This window comes from Passer montanus, unplaced genomic scaffold (genome assembly GCF_014805655.1).
Source record: "Passer montanus isolate IOZ18808 unplaced genomic scaffold, ASM1480565v1 scaffold3, whole genome shotgun sequence".
NCBI classification, from domain to species: domain Eukaryota; kingdom Metazoa; phylum Chordata; class Aves; order Passeriformes; family Passeridae; genus Passer; species Passer montanus.
The window spans coordinates 6,696,517-6,716,175 of NW_024367707.1; the positions used below are offsets into that span (position 1 = coordinate 6,696,517).

At 45.4% G+C, this 19,659-nt stretch overlaps 1 protein-coding gene across 3 annotated transcripts in view; it reads right to left on the reverse strand.

Moving 5' to 3' along the window:
• NHS (NHS actin remodeling regulator) overlaps positions 1–19,659 on the reverse strand; it is a 243,644-nt gene that overhangs the window by 46,834 nt on the left and 177,151 nt on the right. The window lies entirely within an intron of this gene.

Below are 19,659 nucleotides of genomic sequence, written 5' to 3' on the forward strand. Positions count from 1 at the left end.
CCCCTCCCCATTCACTTGCTAAAAAAGCTGAGGCTGCTCCTCTCCCCCTGCATTGGCTCCAGATTTGGTCCTCAGTGCTCTCGACAAGTTCCTGGTCTGCAGCTGACTGCGTGCATCGGTGTCAGTGCGGGACGGAGGATGCGTCTCTGCGCTTCTCCAGCATTCCTGCTGGCACCCACTTCAGAAATAAAATAGCCTTTCCATTAAGAAATCAGAAGAGGTCTAACCTTGCGATGTATAATGCATTACACAACCAGCTCCATTTACAGAAGGCAGACAGTCTTACTCTTTGAAGTGGAAGGGAGAGAGAGACCCTCCAAGGGGCTCTGCCTTTCACTTCATCTTCCTTAGAGGAGAGGACTCTCTCTGTGGTCTGCTGCATCCTCCTTGCATTAGGACTGCAATCTATCTTTTTTTTCTATTTCCCTCCTCCTGAGTGTGACATCATCAGACACCAACTCTACTTCTGTAATAAAAAAGAATCCCAAGCAGTGCTACCTGGGACGAGGTCATCTGGAGGACCCAGGTGATCCTGGCTCCTGAACAAATGTCGCTTCTTACAGAAATACTTTGCTCTTACACAGTGCCATCGGGATTTAATAACCCTGCGCTTGCTGCAGACCAGGAGACCCAGCTGCAGAGCTGAGACCAGTCTCGTTTCTATCCCTGCAAGCTCGGCTGGCATCACCAGCGGGCAGGTGCCTCCGGAGCGCTGCCCTGGTACGCATCATTCACCTCGCAGCTCCTTGGCTCCCCCCGGGCTACTGGGAAGGATGCTGCAGCAAAACCCCTCGGCCAGCACTCGCGTCTGCTGCAAAGCAGCCGGGCTGCGAGCACCCAGCTCCCGATACTCCTCCGCTCCGCTCAGCTTTTTGAGCATCACCGAGGGGGCCTTTGGAAAACACGGTCACCGCTGACTGCGTGCAGGAGCCTGCAGCTCCCGGCCAGCCGCAGAGCAGGGCCTCTTGGTTGCCAAGGGCAATTTCCCCTTACCTGCATCTTCTCTGCCGGGAGCGTGCAGAGCGTGCCCAGCCCCGGGGCAGCCAGCGGGGAGCAGGGGCCGGGATGGGCCCCTGCACTGCCGCGGGGGCGGGAAGGGATGGCGGCTCCGGCATCGGCAGCCTTCCCTCCCTCCCTCCCTCCCTCCCTCCCTCCCTCCCTCCCTCCCTCCCTCCCTCCCGGCGCGCTCCCATGCTGGCAGCGGCAGGCACGGCAGTGCCAGCGGAGAGGAGCCCGAGTGCACATGCATATGTATAACACACGCCTCCGTGTACCTGTTATACAGACACAGAGCTGCACGAAGATATAAACACAGACTCGCCTTCTGGATCCCTCCCCGCTTCCAGCAAAGCTGCAGACGTATCCGACACTGCACAAGTAAAAGGGCCGACGGGATAAGTAATTTAAAAGATGTGCAGATGTGGCACTTAGGGACATGGTTTAGAGGTGGACCTGGCAGTGTCAGGTTAATGGCTGAACTCCGTGATCGCAGAGGTCTTTTCCAATTGAAATTATTCTGTGATCTTATGATACGACTGCATTAGCAAATGTGCTCTGACTGCTTTTTGTGCTACCTGCACACGAGTATGGCCCTCGCTGCAGTGCTGATTGCAGGTGAGTGCCTGACACAGGGCTGTACGAGCGTCACAAAACTTATGCAACCTCCTCTAAAAGGGGCAGTGGTATGTCACACACATCATGTAACAGTACTGCTTTGTAAGCTAGAAATGGCTCACATGGAAGGGACTGGAAAGGTCTTTCAACAATGAAACCCCCTCTGAATTAGGAACATGCTGGTGCATTAGGTCCCAGAGAAAATCTGTGCTAGAGACAGGGAGTCAGTGGGAAGTTGAAGGAAGTCAGCAAAAACCCTGCCTTCAGAGTTTATTCATAACTCCCTCCCCATTCTTTTTCAGACCTGTGCTTTGCATGTGGGCTGGTAACACATTCTTATCAAACACCAGAGCCTTTCTGAATGAGCCAGAATTAAAAACCTGACATCTCCTGTCAGCTGGGACAGAACAACATTACACACTCACAAAAGGCAGGATTTCCACTACAGTGTCCCCCTCCATCTTTCAGCAAATATCTCTGCAGAAGAAGATCTCTTCTCTTCTTCTGCAAAGCAGATATCTCTGTGATCTCTTCTCCATATCACAGCCCTAGCAGACTGCACTCATCCTCTCCAGGCAAGCAGCAGGAAGAGGTCTCTGGCACAGGCAGAGTGAGCCCAAGACCGAGGAGCGATGACTGTGGTGCATAGGGATGTGGGACCATCTCAGAAGCTCTGCCAGTGTGAACATCCAGATAAATACAAAAGACTGTGTCCTCTGCCATCACTCATCACTCATTTTTCTATCTGCTCTGGTAGGGATATCACAGTCTTTAGCAAAGGGGGATCCTATGTACACGTAGCAGCATCAATAACATCTCTGGAGCAACATCGATTATACATCACATACTAGATCAAAAGACAAAGAAGAAGAAAGTGTGCCAATTCACCACATTCATATTTCATTTCTAAATGAATTAAGTGTTTAACCCAGTTTCCTAAGGAAAAAAACTTGAACCTGCTGTTGCCTGTCCCCTGCATCCAATCCCCATAATTTTTGAGTTCCCTCCCCAAATTTGCGAGAATAATTTGATTATGTTCTATATAATTATATACCTACAAATTTAAGGTGAACAAAGTAATTTAAAAAACAAATCAGTGCCATTCCCATTTAGGACAAACAGGTAAAATTTTCACTGGGAATCTACTGGCTGACTGGCCCTGTGCCAGTGGTGGTCCCTTTGCTGCAGGAAAGGAAAGAGTGTCCTCTGCATTTTCTGAAAAGGCAAAAAACATTTCAGACAGTGAAGTACAAGTTACAAATATACATGAAGTTCTTACTTCTTAATTTTCTTTGGTTAATGTGACAATTTATGTAGTGTTTTTGTTTTATCTTCCTAAATCTGCTTCTTATAGGTCAGCACTTTGGAGCTCAAATGCCTATGGACTTTATTTCCTGATGAAACCCTTGAAGACAGCCTTCTCATTTTACTTTGGTTCTCCTAAGCAATGGCACTGTTTTAATCTACAGACATTTTAATCTACAACACTGGCAGACTGCTGGCTGGTTATAACAGCTCCCAGACCCGACAAGTTCCATACTCATTTCTGGTTGTGAGATGTTTTTGCAGGAAAGAAAACAAATTCATTCCTGTAAGAAAGAACAGGTAAACCAAGTGTGGGATTGGGTGGTGGAAAGATCCCAACAGAAATAAATTAGGGTCAGAACTTATACAGAGATCTCAGAACACTCAAAAAGGCAGAAATCTTTTCAATCAGAAAGAAAAAAAACTTGCCCATCTCTCCCATCATTTCCCCTCCTATTATACTGATATTACCTAACTGTTTTACTTGGTGAATGCAGATTGTTTCCAGTTTTTGCGTGACTGAGTTGAAGATCAGTGCTCAAATAAATGATCCTCAAGTAGCACTACTGCCCTAATATATGCATTTCAGTGTACCTTGGGGTACCTCCAAAGCAAATGGGGCAGAATATGTTCTATATTATAGGAATTCTCCACTTGCCTTAGCAAGTGCACCTTGTTTGGGAATTCCACTATCTTCTTTTCTCTAGGTATATGCCTCCCACAAGCACAGTTTAACAAATGCATTTTATCATATAAATGGGTGTTTCCCATTTTGAGAATCCTTCAGAGGTAAGCTGAGTGTCCTGGACTACTTTTCTGCTCTGACCAGTCTTTAAATGCAATCAAGCCTGGTAACAGACACGAAGGAGTCAGCAGATGAATGTCACACATCTATTTCCTCTGCTATTTTTAACAGCACAGAGTGTACTAAAAGAAAGAACAGAAAGTCCTCCTCTTTAATGATGTCCCTGAAATTTTTGAAAAAATCCAAATTTCAATACTCTTCCATTTCAACCCAAACTGTTACAAACTAAATCAAGGTCACGGCTGTCTGTCACTTTCCCAAATTACTCTTGAGTAAAGACAGCCCTCAGCCAAATAGTATCAGTCTAAATAGGAACTCAGCCTCTTCTGTTTCATTATCCCAGAGAGGTTTCAATTTCAAAGCTGACTTGGACCACATAAAAGGTAGCTTTTAAGCAGGAGCAGTATGAATATTTCTGCCTCCCCTCTATTTTACCTTCTCAAGGAAAGAAAGAAGAAAATAAGACCCAGTACCAGTTCTGGTGACCTGACACAAGAGAAGGAAGCAGAACACAGTGATATTCCTTTGACAGGAAATCTCAGTGCCATTATTTCATCATCTGTCTTCCTTCCTGCTCCACTTGGCAGCATGCACCCTAAAACCAGGCTGCTCCAGCCTGCTGCTCCTGTTTCAGAGGAGCTGGCCATTGTTGGCAGGGGCATTGCCAAGCACCCCACCATTTGGCAACAATAGGTGACAACTCAATCAACCCTGGAGATCCTTACTGGTGTTACCCTTCTTTTTCATAAGGTGCAGCTGGAGCAGGTCCATAGAAAGGCCATGAAGATGATCAGATGACTGAAGCACCTCTCCTATGAGGACAGGGTGAGAGATTTGGGGTTGTTCAGACTGGAGAAGAAAGAGAAGTCTCCAGGGAGATCTTCTAGCTGCCTTTCAGTGCCTATAAGAAAGCTGGAGAGAGACTTTTTCTAAGGGCACGTAGTGACAGGACAAGGAGTGGCTTTAGGCTGAAAGAGGGTGGGTTCAGATTAGAATGCTGTGAGGGTGGTGAGCCACTGGGACAGGCTGCTCAGAGAAGCTGGGTGGTGGAGCTCCATACTTTGAATGTTCAAGGCCAGGCTGAATGGGTCTTTGAGCAACCTGGTCTAGAGGAAGTTGTCCCTGCCCATGGGAGGGGAGTTGGAACAACACAATCTTTAGGGTCCATTCCAGCCACGGCCATTCTTTTATTCTGTGATGATTCTAGGGAATGTGAGAAATGGCGACAAAAAGGAGGAAGAGAAAATAAATGTAACACCTCAACTTTGACAGTATTTGTGTGCCAGATGCAAAACAAGAATTGCAGAACAGGATCCTCTCCCTGACCCTTCTTTTGTCCAACAGTGCATCACTCAATTTGTCTGAAGCCTTTGCTTAGCCCCAGGTGACTGTGCTGGGGCTATTAGAAGAACTGAGCACTGAGTTACATGAGCTTTACATCATAACTATATTATGTTTATTGTTTGTCACTAGTGTTTCCAGCCTTCCTGATTCTTTTTCACAAGATTTTCTTCTTGTTTATTTCAGAAGAACTACTGACTGTGTCATAAATATTGATGTTTTATTTAATGTATTTTGCTTTTACCCTGGCAACTTTGTATTTCTGCTTGCCAGGGCTCTGCATTTCAAACAGCTAAAGACAGTTGTTATAATACAGACTAATAACTGCTTGAATCGACCGCAAGGTTTTTTAACGCAAATAGAAATACAAGTCACATTCAAGTAACCCACTGCCTAAAATAGTAACCATATCATTGTCCTAGCCCAACTGGTATCTGAAAAGCCTGCAAACCATCCAGCAAGAACTGCCCTATTCTGACCTGTTAAAACAGAGCATAACTGCAATAATCCCATTGTATTTAATGCACATTTTACAGCAAGCTCTACCCACAGGACCAAATAACAACCTAGGGAACTATCACTCTGTACTGACTGTATTGGCACAAATCATTATTACTTATCTAATAATTACTATCACTTCATGGAAAATAGTTGAGGAGTGTAATTTTCACTGCTTTACTTTCAGTGCTGCCTCCTCACTTTGATATTGAGTTAAACCCTGAAGAAATATCTGCTGAATTTTACTGACAAATTACATTCATCATCTATGTGCCTGTCTTGTCAAGCGTCTGAGATGTAATACATATTAAAATAGTACACATGAATTTCCTGTTAGAACACTTGGCACATACTGTGCTTGATTTCCAAACCCAAACCAATGCATTTATGACCCCCAGGGAGCAGCCAAGCTTCAGGATTAGTGACCTCTATAAGCAGGGGACACAAATACAAGAATCCAGTGGGTATTATCCCCAAGTGAGTTTGCCATCTGTTGCCCCAGAAGAACCACCCCAATTCCTTTCAACGCACACAGAGTTTGAGACAACTGTGGGAATTCTGTGTTTATTCTTCCATATCCATTTGCTTCATCCATCAGCTATGAAGGAATAGATTACCATTTGGCCTGTGAGTGCAGTGCTGTGTTCATGCTCTGACCAGAAAAACATCAGCACACGGTGGCAGGGCTGAGCCATCCATCTGGAGCTTCTGCTCTGCTGGAGAGGGTGGCCAAGGAGGTGGCAGCTGGAGCAAGGATGGACATGGCTGTGGCAAAGGCAGGAAGAAATTAGCCTAGAAAGGATACGTGTGACCCTGTATTTCTCAGTCTTACTGCACTTGGCTGTGTGTCTCTGAAAGTTGTTTGCTACTGAAAGTGGGACGAAGAAAGCACCTGAAGATGTGCCTTTGATTAAATGACATGGCATCTCTTCTTAAAAGCTTTGACCATCTTCTGCTTTTAGCTAAAAAATAGCTTATAAACCCAGTGTCTGTCTCATTGCCTTCATGACAGTGCAATGGGAGAACAATTGTATTTTATCCCTGTCCTCATAGCTGCTGTGGGAAAGGGAGGGATGTGCATAATCAAATGGGAGTGAGAGATGTCCTGATCCCACATGCTGTCTGTCAGCCACAAACAGCTCAGAGAAGGGAGGAAAAGCAGAAAACCTTGAGCCTTCATGTCCTGGACATAAATGGCCATTTATTTCAGAAATGAGCAGCCTTCATAAGAAAGGGAGTCTGCAGTGGTCACTTCCAGCTGGAAAATAGTGAAATCCTGTCCCAGATGGAGCCCAAGATTCCTACTTGCATCCCAGTGAGGCCAAGGCTGTGAATGCCCCAAACACCTTCTACATGTCAAACATTTAAATGGATGGTAAAAATGCTTAGTCTGAAAGACAGGAGCCTATTTGGGCAGGCTGGTGACTGAGGTAGATGTGTGCAGCAGCAGTGACAAGAGCTGCAGTGAGCAGTAATCCTCTTTGTGGATCAATCTTGAAAAACCAAAAAAAAAAAAAAATTGCAGAGAGCTATGCGACACCATGACAACATGCAAGGGAATGTCATTGTACAACTATTTTCCCAGAGTTTCACAGACAACCCCAAATTTTGTGAAAATATTGACAGGCCAAGGGAAAATCCCAAGTGCCATTTAATTTTGACAGATGAAAAAAATAATGCCTTGTACAAAGCATGGTAGCTTGACGGTCTGCTTTGTCCCTTTTTATCAAGGACCAGCTCCCAGAGGCAGAAGCCTGGATAAAGCACATGTCAAATACAAGGAATGAGAACAGCAGAGAAATTTTATGATTAAATATGTACAAGGGAGAGTGGAAATGGGGGGAGGGAAGGATGTACATACAGTATATGAAGTAAATGGTGCAGAAGAGACAGACACGGCAATGCAGAACTGCCTGATGTGAAACTGAAACCCAGGCTGTCAGGGAGGCATGACCTACCTCATTTACTCACCACAGTCTACAATTGGAAGTCATCCCAGCAATTTATCTCAATTCCTTACTCAACCACTTAGTTATTTGATAGGAAAATACTTTTTTCTGCTAGCATGTATGAAACCTGGCTAAACTCCTATTCATAGCATATCTGGGACTAATTTTAAAAAAGCCCTTCCTTGTTTGTTGCACTCTTCTTGAAAAGATGTTGTGAAACAGTTACACAGATAGTATTATCTCACACAGACCTAGTACCATTCCATTTGGTACTGACAACAGTGACTGAAGATGGTTAGATAAATGTGGTTGGGCATTGCTGCTGGTAAATGAGGTAAATGCCTTCTGGCTCTTCTGTTTCTACACTTCCTCAATTGCAAACACCCTTGTGTACAGCCTTTTGGTTGACTTAGCATGGGCCAGTTCATGTCCTGGGGTGGATCCCCACAGAGCCAAAGCTGCTCCAGCTGCCTTGCTCCACCTACTGTGCAAGGTTATTGCACAGGGTTCATGAGGCAGGAACACAAGGCACCATGGATGGGAATTAGAAAGGTAAAATAATTTCTCTTTGACAGGATTTAAAATCTGCTTCCCCGGCCCTTTGAAATATGCTTCTCACCAAAGCTCCCTGTTCAAATAAAACTAGTGCACTGTACAGTGGATTGGTCACAGACGTCTTTGTTCTGCACCCACAAAAAATTGGAAGTGACACTTTACTTCCATTGCAGACCAAACATCAAGCAGAGTCGTGTCCCCACTTATAGTTTATTTAAAGCCATAGATGGCTTTCTAGGGATCAAAGAGAAAGGGATATAGGAGAGGGATGCTGCTCAGGGGAAGACTGGGAACAAACCAGAACAGTTTCTTTGACTGCTCCATGTTTGCTTTTTAAATTACTGAAATGTAATGTGGCAATGAAGTTACCTAAAGCATGAGACACTGAGTAGTGGGCTCTGAAGCTTTTTCAGTTTGTTAGTACTTACTGCTCTCTGCAGTACCTGTCACAAAGGTAAGGGATTAGACTGGTGTAAATCAGCGCTGTTCCATGAAGAGCAGCCACAGTGGGAAGCCAGGCTAAAGGCTCAGAGGGCTTCAGAAGCTGAGAGTACAAAGCACCATTAGGATACAAAGCACACTGTCAGCATCTGAGATCTGGGACAGGATGTTTGGAAAGGGCACATAGAATTTTTTTATCATGACTTGGACTCTTTTTCAAAGGAATCCCATTTAAACCAGAAACAGGGCTCTCTGCACAGTCAGGCTCTCCAGAGCCAGCAGCTCACCTCTCCCCAGATCAGTACATCTGTGCTACAAGCAGCTGGATGCCCCAGCCCTCTCTGTGCTCCCTGTAACTGGGTTTCAAGTTTACAAGTATCACAAATGAGTTCATTTCCCCTCATTAACTCTCACAAGTAGTTCCTGCTCCTCTGAACTCTGTATTTCTCTGCCCCCAAATCCCTTGGGAGTCTCTGGGGCTGAAAAAGCCCTTTTTGATAGGAGAGGTTTCGGACGGCTGCCCAAACAAGACCAACGAAGGGGGCCCCATTAGACTGGACACAGCACTCACAAAAGGGATGGGGAGCAGGATTAAATCAGCAGAGAAACTTATAAAGCAGAAATCTGAGCAGCCTCATTTTTTTCAGATAATTGTTTTCAGCAGGTTTCTTACCCGATACAAGTCTCACCCAAAGCGGTATGACAAACTATTGAGCTCATGCTTCCCAATTCAGTTTATTCCTCTCTAGCCATTCCAGGCCTCTAATTTTCTTACATTTCTCAGCAGCCCACTAATTTCTCAAAATGACAGCTGAGATCCCAGGCTGTCCTGACTGTCAGCTATTGCTCCAAATAGGCAGCATGGAAATGTTTTAGACCCCAGAAAACCCCACACTAAACAGCCAGTTTGAAAACCTTACTGCACCCACTGCATGCCAGAGGAATTTCTGGACTGTCTTATTGACACTTCCATCAAGTCTTCTGCCACACATGAGGCTGATTTCCTAAACCCCCCCTCCCCATGGGGTTTTATTTCCATCTGGGGTTTCTCTTTGTCTTGTTCTGTCTCATATGATTGTCATGCTGAAAGCTTTCATGGACTTCTTCTCAAAAAGCAGAACAACCCAAAGCAGCCACAGAGTTAGGGTAAGACTCAGCACAGGGATATTAAAACAGCATGTGCATCTTCCTCCAAAACCCAGCACTGAAGATATAATGACATTGAAAGCTACAATAAAAATAAAGAAAGCATAATAAAGGTAGGTGAAAAGACTTCGACTCTTTCCCTGTACATGACCTACACTGTGGAGAAATGTTTGTTACCCACTGCAAAACTTCCTTTAATGACCCTTGGCTACTCAAATTATTCAAAAATGAGGAAAGCAGAAAATAAATCCAACCAAACCCACTATGTGGATATGTTCATTCTTGAGACAGGGCACATTCCAATCATCAAAATGCTGGATAGCCTGTGAAGAGGTCTGGGCTTGGATCCCAGTTATCACAGAGGCTTTATATATGATCTTGAGCAAACCACTTACAGTGGGATTCAGTTGCTTAAGTGAAGGTGTCCAGTACCATTTGAGATGCCCTAGGGTACATGACATGTCTGTACAGGGCTGTCTGGTTAACACAAAAGAGAACCCTGGTATAGCAGCTGGACCCCAGGAAGGATTTAGACACTTGTAATGCATCCTGTACTGCTTTTTGAGTGTCTGCTACAGATACCTCAGGCAGCTTTCCAAGCCTCGCAGCTTCTAAGCTGAAGCACTCATTACCCAACTCTCCTGAATGCTCCAGCCAGGCTCTGCACTCCCTGGCCCAAGGAACTGCCCCCACCAGGCTGTGCTTTCACTGGAGAGCAGCTGGCAGGGCTGGGAACATCCTACATGCTGCAGCCCAAAGCCAGGGACTGTCAGCAGCAGGACTCTCTCCCCAGGGGCAGTGCTGCCCACAGGGTTTGCCCAGGGATCACGCTAGGACTGGAGTTGCTGCACTGGCAGATTTCCACTGGTCTCCCAGTGCAGCCTGTACACTGCCCCTGGAAAGCTCCATGGGCCAGAGATCTCACCCAGTGCATTTATCCCTCCTGACAGAGAGAGCCTCCAGACTGTCCAACACACTCAGCAAAGCTGGCGTGTCTGTTCCTGGGTGCATTTATGGAGTTGAGAATATCCCCTCCCAAAACAACAAGCCCTCATTCCTTCAGCAGTTTTCCAAACCCAGCAAGGCACACACACGTGTGTGTGCCACCAGCCCACCAGCCACTGCATGTTGGGCATCAGTGCCTTTTATTCTCTACATGGCCAAGACCTGCTATCATCTCCTTCTGCCATGGGCTAGCTCTTTGACTGTGTATGCTCCAAGCCAGCTTTACAGGACAATTACATTTCAAAATTCATTACCCAAGCCTGAACTGCTGGTGAGTCTGTCAGAGACAGAAAACTTTGGCAGCTGAGGTTGTTGGTGGCCAGAGGCCATTCCCAGTGAGTATAACACAGACAGGGCATGGGCTCCCACAGTGATTTACCGTGCACTCAAGACATAAATCACAGTTTCTTCCTGACTACTAGTGGATGTAATTATGTAAGAAGGGAAATAAAGCATTTCCACAGTCCTCCTTTCTCCCAGTTTACAAAAAACATTTATTTCCTCCATCTTATCAATGTCTGACATTTGCACTTGTGCTACTGAGAAATTGCAGCTGGGTTTTGGAGTCCATCCCAAAGCCAGGGTGACTTCTGCACACCCCTTCATTTTTGTGCTTCTGCCTTACCATGAGATAGATGCACATGGACACCATGTTCTTTTCTGAAAGCTTTGCAGGGATAAAGAACAAACACTCAGGATAAAGAACAAACACTCATAGCTACCTCCTTCCAGGTCTGATGCCAGTACTGCCCATGCTTCAGCCTCACGTTTGTGCAATCCTGTGCATCCCACTTTAAGTGAGCTGTGGAAGCTCTCCCAAAGTAGGGGCTGTAAGAAGCACCCAAAGTCCAGACATGGTTTTTTTTCACAGGGAAGAAAATTACTCTGTTCCTCATTTACTGCTCATTTGTGAAAGTGAGCACAAATCTACCAGGGGCAACACTGAGAGCATTTCTGATACTCACTGGCTGAGGTGCCCAGAGCCACTATCACCAGGACAGGCACCTGTATTCCTGATCTGCAGTAAAAAGCTCCAGAGGACATTGTATGAAGGATGAGAAAAGTGCCCCAAAGCCCCAAGGAGTAAGAGGACTGCAGCTGGGGCTCCTCCAGCACAAGGAGGGTTGTGAACTGGGGATCTTACTCCATGCTGCCCTGTTTCTTGGACAGCAGCAGAGCAAAGTGGTGTCCCATGGCATGTGCCATGCCCTGCCAGGAGCTGCACAGGCAGCACAACTGCTGCCCTGCTGCCCTGACTGCATTAATACAAACCCACCGTTACACCAGCTGCTGCTACCTCTCTGCTATCCAACAACAACCAGAATAATTGGCAACAGCAGAGCAAAGTATCAAATTGACTGTGTTTTTGAGGGACTTCATAAGAGGCCAACAAAAGCAAGGACGTTCAAAGCTCTCAGCTAAGCATAGCAAGAGGTCTCAGTGGAGCGTCAGATGACGAGAAACAGATTTGCTGCATTACACAGGCATGTCAAAGGGCTGTGCCAGAGCTTTAGCTGACAGCAGGCCTGAATTGCTTTGCACTCGATGGCTTGAGCCAGACAGAGGCCTGCAGACTTGTGTTTCATATTGTGCCCATCTTCTTTCTGAATTTCATTCATCAAAGTCTGATAGCTCTCTCACATATTTTATCCTACTCCACATGGACCCCACCACTTCTGCCATGGGGGTGACTTCAGCAAAACTACTGGAGCAATAAGGCATCTCTTAGGATTAAGGGATGGTCCACAGATCAAATTGCACCAATTAACATAAATATACATTATGAAATGGTAGGTAGTCATGGTACAAACTCTTCATGTTTAACTGGGATGCAGTTCTTTCTTGGTTTGGAGCAAACTGATTTCAAAGGCCTTTTTTAATATGGGGAATTTGACAAGCACATGCTGCTTTTTTCTGACCATTTTGTAGATTCTCTATTCCATAAGAAAAGTAGATTTATTGAAGAACCACCATTTTCTAAAATCCCTACTTGTTCTGGAAGACAGTTCACAACAGCAGGTACTCTGGAAGAGCTATTGTCAGAGAGTGCCTGTATTTGCTATGTATCAGCTCCACATCCTCAAGAGGACTGAACCTATTCCATTCCTGCTGAACCCAGAATGAGCTGCTAAAGAAAAATAGCCTGGTCTGTCTGCACCAGGGTCTGCATCCCTTTAATTTAAGATTTAAAATTACACATTTATTTAGCTGAGAATGTATTTTTTACATACACATAGATTTAGAATTGAGCTTGGCTGAACAAAAAAAAGTCCCTATTATTCAAAACAAAAACAGCTTCACAGACTGTTTCTAGTTAAGGGCACACCCACAATTGGCTTGTAATAACTCAGAAAGTAATATCTGCAGAGATACTTCAGTGTGTGCACTACCAAACAAACAGGCACCCATGTGGTAAGCAGTGACATCTGTAACTCAAGGAATTAATGCACAGTAAATTTTATCTGCATAGCAGGAAGAACTTTACTGTGTGGTGACCATGTGCTGGAACAGACTGCCCAGAGAGGGTGTGGAGTCACCCTCACTAGAGATATTGAAAAGCTGCTTGGACACAATCCTGTGCTCTGGGATGACTCTGCTTGAGCATCTAGGTTGGACCAGATGAGCTGCTGTGGTTCCTTCCAGCCTTACCCTTCTGTGATTCTGTGACAGACAGTGAAAGGGGGAAGTTTTAAGCAGAAATAAGTAGAGACCACTAAACATAGAGATGGGGGGAGGTAGCTTTGCTGATAGTGAGAAAGCTAGTAATTCACCATAACTAGATGGTATCTCAGTTTGCCCAAATCCCCTTTTTTGCTGGTCTAAGAGAGTGAGATGTATTTAAGTTGTACATACCAGGTCTGTGGAACCCCTGGATATTGCTAGCAGGTGTTGCCCACCATTACACAACAGAGCAGGGAGATTGCTCTCACAACACAAACCCGTTAATAACAGCAGAACATCTAGAACAGGACATTGCTTTCTTCAGTCACAGGATGTCATTATGTCTGCAGAAATTGTACCATACTGCCAAATTTTTGAAGACATAACTAGAAAGCATTTCTTTGCTTTTAATTCTTATTAAATAGGGAAGCCAAATATTTGGGAGAGGGAGGAATGGGATGATTCCTGTGAAGAAGGCACACACAAAGCTTGATGAATTTTATAAGGTGTCATTTGCACAAACACAGCACTTGGTTTCATGAACCTATTAAGAAGCAGTTCTGTGTGGACTTCAGTGAAATGTTGCAGAGTGCCACTGGGAGGTGTCACTATAAAGCAATAGCGTCAGGCCAAAGAAAAGAGCTGAACACAGCAGAGAGCACATGCCTTGTTTTCGGGAGAGTATAAAAAGGGGTGTGTGTGTGCTGGGGATTATATCTAGATGCCTGACTATTTTGTCACTGGGTGCCATCCATCCACAGACAGTGTTTTAAAGTGGCCAGCCCTAGCCAGAGAGTTCAGGGATATCTGTCACTGACCTCCCCTTTAATCTGTCAGCATTTGCTGTAACACAGCCTCATGTGTCTGTACACACACCCGCCCCTAAAGGCTTACAATTAGCAAAATCTTTACCAGGCATCAACAGATTTGACACTAACAAGGTTTAACAAAACCAAACCTTATCCTACCAACCCTTCAAGTAATTGAGAAAAGTGCTGAAAGAGCTAACTGCAAAGCTAATCACATCAAGCTTCACCCTGATACTTACACTCTAACCCTCTCTTCTACTATCTCCCTGCCTCTGAGCATTTAGTTGGATCTCCCTTATTAAACTGATCATGCATCTGATGCAAAAAAAGTTTGACTGAATCTGCATTTTGCCCTGGGTCTTATTCCTTTATTTATTTAATTTGGTGTTTCATTTGGGAAAAAAAAATCCTGCCAAGTCTGCATTTATTTTTTTCCGCAAGGAGCAGACAAATAGAGCTATTTCTCCCTAGTAGCAGAACCAAACAAATCAGAAAGGGTTTACAGCAGATTTTAACACCAAACCAATTAAGCAATATCAGTACTGTCATTTAAAGAAAGAGATGGAGACCCCTAGCAAAAATAACCAGAAGTGCTATCAGCTAGCTCTGAAGGCTGGCTGAATTTCAGACGCTATTACACGAAGACCAGGCTCACGTCTCTCCGCACCCCACGAAGCCCTCCCTTGTCTGCCGAGGGCTCACAGCCAGCGCTGACCACCAGCCCTGGGAGAGGCTCAAGGCCAGCACCGGGCCCGGAGCTGCCCAAGCCCCCGCTCCTGTCGGGGGTGTGCTCCGGGTGCTCCACGGGCTCCACACTCAAAAATGCTTAAGAAAAACAAAATGCTTAAGAAAAAAAAAAATAAATTAAATACTCGAGCAGGTTTGCCAGCTCGCAGAAGACAAACGCTGAGAAGCCTGGGCACTCTGTAAATCAGGTTTGATAAGAAATACAAAGTGGAAGTTTTACGGCATGCCTTGGCTGCGGGAATGGAAAAAAAAGGAAGGGGAGAAGGCATCTTTAAAACGAGGGGCGACTCCAAGCGCCGCAGAGCTCGGCAGGGTTTGGGGCGAGCAGCCTTGCCCTGAGGAGCCCGGCAGGGAGCGGCGGCTCCGCCTCTCCAGGTGCCCCGGTGCCCGGGGGCTCCGCGGCCGCGCCGGGCCCGGGCCCGCCGGGGGAGCAGCCGGCACGCAGATGGCCCGGCCCGGGGCTCCGGCCGCCTAATCCCCGCCCGGCCCCGTCCCCGTCCCCGCCGGGAGTGGGCAGCAGTAATCCCCCTGCCGCCCTCCGTGCGGGGTTAACGCTTTCCTGTCCGGGAGCAGCTCCGCTCTCCCGCTTGGCTGCTGCTGCTCTGGCGGCGAAGACGCGGGGAAACATTCCCGCCGTGGCTGGGAGAGGGGGGAGAAAAAAATGGGGAAAAACCACGGCTGATAAAATTTGCTAGGAAGGAAGAGGCGACCGAAGATGTGATTAAAAAGAGGGGACCGAAGATGTGATTAAAAACCAGCTGAAGACGTGATTAAAACCAGCCATTTCTAGGCCGCACGCCCCCAGCATCTCCTGCCCCGGCCCTGTGAGCCTGGCTCCTTGGGCAGATCGCAGTGACAGACAGGGACCAGCCACTCTCCTGGCCGGTTCTTGAACCTTGCACTGCTCACAAGCCTTGGTGCTGTCATACTAGAAAGACAAACTGCAGCAAAGACAGACAACCAGCCAGTGTCCCTCTGCAACACTTAGGCTTCCTGAGCACTGTCAGCAGTGTACTTCCAGCCTCTCCAATTGTGATTCCTGCATCTGGATGCGATGCTGTGCAGAACTGCAAGGAGACAAAGTAATTTTCAGCTAAGGAGCAGTCCCCACCCCAAACCCACTGGCTGTTCAATAGTTTGCTCCATCATGTAATAGCACTTCCAGTGTTGTTACCATCGTGCAGCAGAGAGAGATGCTCTCCAGCAGCATTCCTATTTTCATTTTCTGTGGCTCTCCACTTCTCCTTTTAAAAGTTTTTGTTTTTTTTTAATTAAAAAAATTCCTATCTGCCTCTTTTGGTACACTGCATATGATCATTGATAATGGTAACTGGATTATGAAACACAGAAAAGATGGGAAAACAGGTTTAGGGAGAGATTTCAAAGATTTAAAAATAACAACAGTGATGATAAAGTGAGAAATTTTCTTCTCTGCCTGGGGAACCAGAAAGACTGTGATTAATGCTCGAGCTCCCTGGTCAGGTTACCCACCTCAGCGATTACACGAAGAGCTGAGCGACGCAGCTTGAGTTCAGAAGGTGAGCTGAAGCATAGCAGAGGCTCTTTGATGCATTAAGACAGCCCAAGTCAACAGCAGGTCTGGCTGTAAGGGAGGCAGCAGTCTTGGAGAACGTGACCTACATAGAGGCTTCAGCCTCACAAGCAGCAGTGAGGGAAATCAGCAGCTTATACAGCCACGGACATTTCCTAAAAGACTTAAAATTGCTATACTCGCTGGCTGCTCTGTCCCCTCTCTTTGTGTGTAAGTCCTGGCACCAAGAGAGAGAAGACAGGAAAACAGAAAAAGCATTTCTACAGGATTTTATTGAGGTATGACTTATGAATGAGCATTTTCATTAATTTAGGAAAGGACGAAAGGTAAATGAATCTATACATTTATTCAAATCCTGTGCTCCGATCCCAAGTCAATCACAAAGCTGGCAATTTTACCATAAAAATTACCTCACAGATGGAAGGAAGAGGTGCTTTAATTTTTATTTTCTCTAGGAAGTAATAATAGTTTTTAAAGGGGTGACATATCTCCAGCCCTGTTTTTCCCTTAAAATGACCCCAAGCTGCACAGGAAAAATATTTGCTCTCAGTGCTTGAACAAACCTCAATGAATTAAGTTTTTGTTGTTAATGGCAAGGCTGCTGTTTATCTGCAGAGAATCAAACCAGATGTGGAAAATAACTGAGGGTTTAGTGGCTCAGCAGCTCGCCCTTCAACCTCAAGGAGGAAGCCCAGCGCCCAAACCTGGTCAAAATTCTAAACAGCCCTAAAGCCGTGGAGATGTCCATGTTTGCCTGCCATCAGTGCACAGCTGGTTCCCAGTGGGGATCAGGTGAGAAGTGGGAGCCTGGGTTGGCTCCAGAGGCAGAGCTGGGTGCTTTGGTACCTCTGTGACCTCTGCACGGAAACTTTCACATGGTGCAGTCAGCTTTGAGCTTGTGACATTATTGAGGGCTACTTAAATTTTTTTAATGCCACCCCAGAGAAAATCATGTGTTCAACACAAAGAAATAAGTTGTGAAATCTTTCCTGCCATTATAAAATTCCCCCAGATTGGAAAGACTCAGTGCTTAGACAGCACTATCATGGAAGAGCAGTGGGATAGCTCACAGCTGAGATCAGGGTGTCCCCTGCCCCTTGCCACCTCCTTCCCCTGGGGATGACCCCTTGGCCAGGCTCCTTTAGTGAATGAGGCTCTCACTAACCAGTGGGGGAAACACCAGTACCCTCAGTAAGATGCACAGCAATACAGTTCCCAGCTGGCCCCACTGTGTCACTTCCAAATTTTAGCTGGAGATGTGTGTCAGAAAAAATGTTTGCTTTGTGGCTTTTACATTTGTGTTAAAAGTTCTATCTTCTGCTGTATCTTTTTGTGGCTCTTTACCTATTAACATGTAATACAGCTCTTCATTTTCTTCATGAGACAGCCAACAGGTACTGATGCTTTAATTTCACTGTTCCTTTATCCTTAAATAACCAGGCCTGTACTAAGAATATATTATTCTTGAAAGAAACTGTATGTTTTGAACAAACATCCAACATGAAGAAAATGGAGGGTGGTACTTTCATACAGTATATCTGTGGCTGCTAGGCACAGAGATACTGCATGTCAGCCTTGCTAGGCTTTCACATGGCTGAGACAAGGACATGTGCACATTCCAGTAAGGGAGTGATCCTGTCCAAGGAGGCAAAAGCAGCAAAGGCACATTTTGCCCATCTGATATGGGCTCTGTTGATCGTCTTGCAAAACTGAACAAACACCCTGTTGATCTAGTCTTACTCATCAGAATATACAAGCTGGCATTAAGAAAAAGCAGGTGGGTTAAATGTTGCTGCAACATTGCAAGGAAAGTGTTTGCAGCTGGTACATGGATTTGCACAGGACTGTCTCTGTGCATGTGGAAGAACTGCTGACTTATAAATCAGGTTGCCTTTGCAATGCTTCACACAGATCTCCTTCTCTCACCTCCCTGGAGAAATCAGGACGTGAAGAAGCAAAGCTTTCTTCCTTCTTGATGTTTCCTAACTAGGCCAGATCACTTTGGAAGATGGCCAAAAGGTAATTTAATATTCACCGCTGACCTGTTTTATTCCTCTGAGGTTTCAATAAAAAGTTGGGTGAAAGCCTTTTCCTCTGTTTGTCTGTTAGTGCGCCACCGTTGATGCCAATCCCTGAAACAGTCTGCAGTGCACACATAAATGATTTATTCAGAGCTGCTGCTACTTACTTGCTCCATCAACACACTCCTGCAGAAACTTGCTAGCTGCTGCTCAGGTAATATTCATTGGCAATCTCAGCAGCATCAGGAGAAAAAAAAAAAAAATAAACTGCTTCCCTTTTATTTTAACGCCTTTCTTCACATCTCTTCAGAGTCATGAAAGAGATTTGGAAAACAGGTAAGAAATACCAAACTCCCAGCTCTCCTTGAGCTGACTGCGTATCACTGTGCTTCTTAGAGGGGAGATTATGCAGCTGTGTAATCTGCAATGCAAAGCTGAATCCCTCCTGCTAACCATCAGTACCTGTCTGCAGTACAAAGGTGCTGTTCTGGCTACTGGAAATAAGAGAGGATGAGGAGAGGAAACTGCAGAGGCAGAGACTTTCTTCTATAATAGCACATGAAAATCCAAGCCAAAGTACAGTAACGAGTGCAAATAAATTTGAAGTGAATGCAAAAGGTGATTTTTTTACTTGCAGGTAGAAGGTATTTTGATTCAGTGTTGCTTGTCATACTGATCACACCCACCACTACAGAAGTAATTGTTAAACTGAATTAGGAATTTACAAATACTATACTCAGTTGCACATGTGCTCACATGAATCACTGATTACCTATGCAGCAGATTCTACTGCACACACAGACAGGCAGACAGACAGACATAAGCTGATGGCTGTAAGTCCACAAAACCCGCTAACTTTGGAAATTGCCCTAAATATCAAGCATATGTTATGTGTCACTAATCCTCCTGGTGTCCATTTTCTACAACAGGAGCTGTGAGTGTTCAGCTCTTTCTCACACTTGGCTGTGGAGGAGAATATATTTCTGTGCTTGCTGCTACGTGCTCAGATATCTAATTTAAGTTACTGGTTGTGACAGGGACATTGAATTTAAACTAATGATTCTGGATTCAGCCTTTCTTCAGTGAAGGGATGAACTGCTGAAGTCCCAAACATAAATAAATGCTGATGGTCCCAGCCAACACTGGTCATTAAACATCTTGATGATATGTATCACTAAATGACTTCTGACTTTTTTCTTCAAGTCAAGCT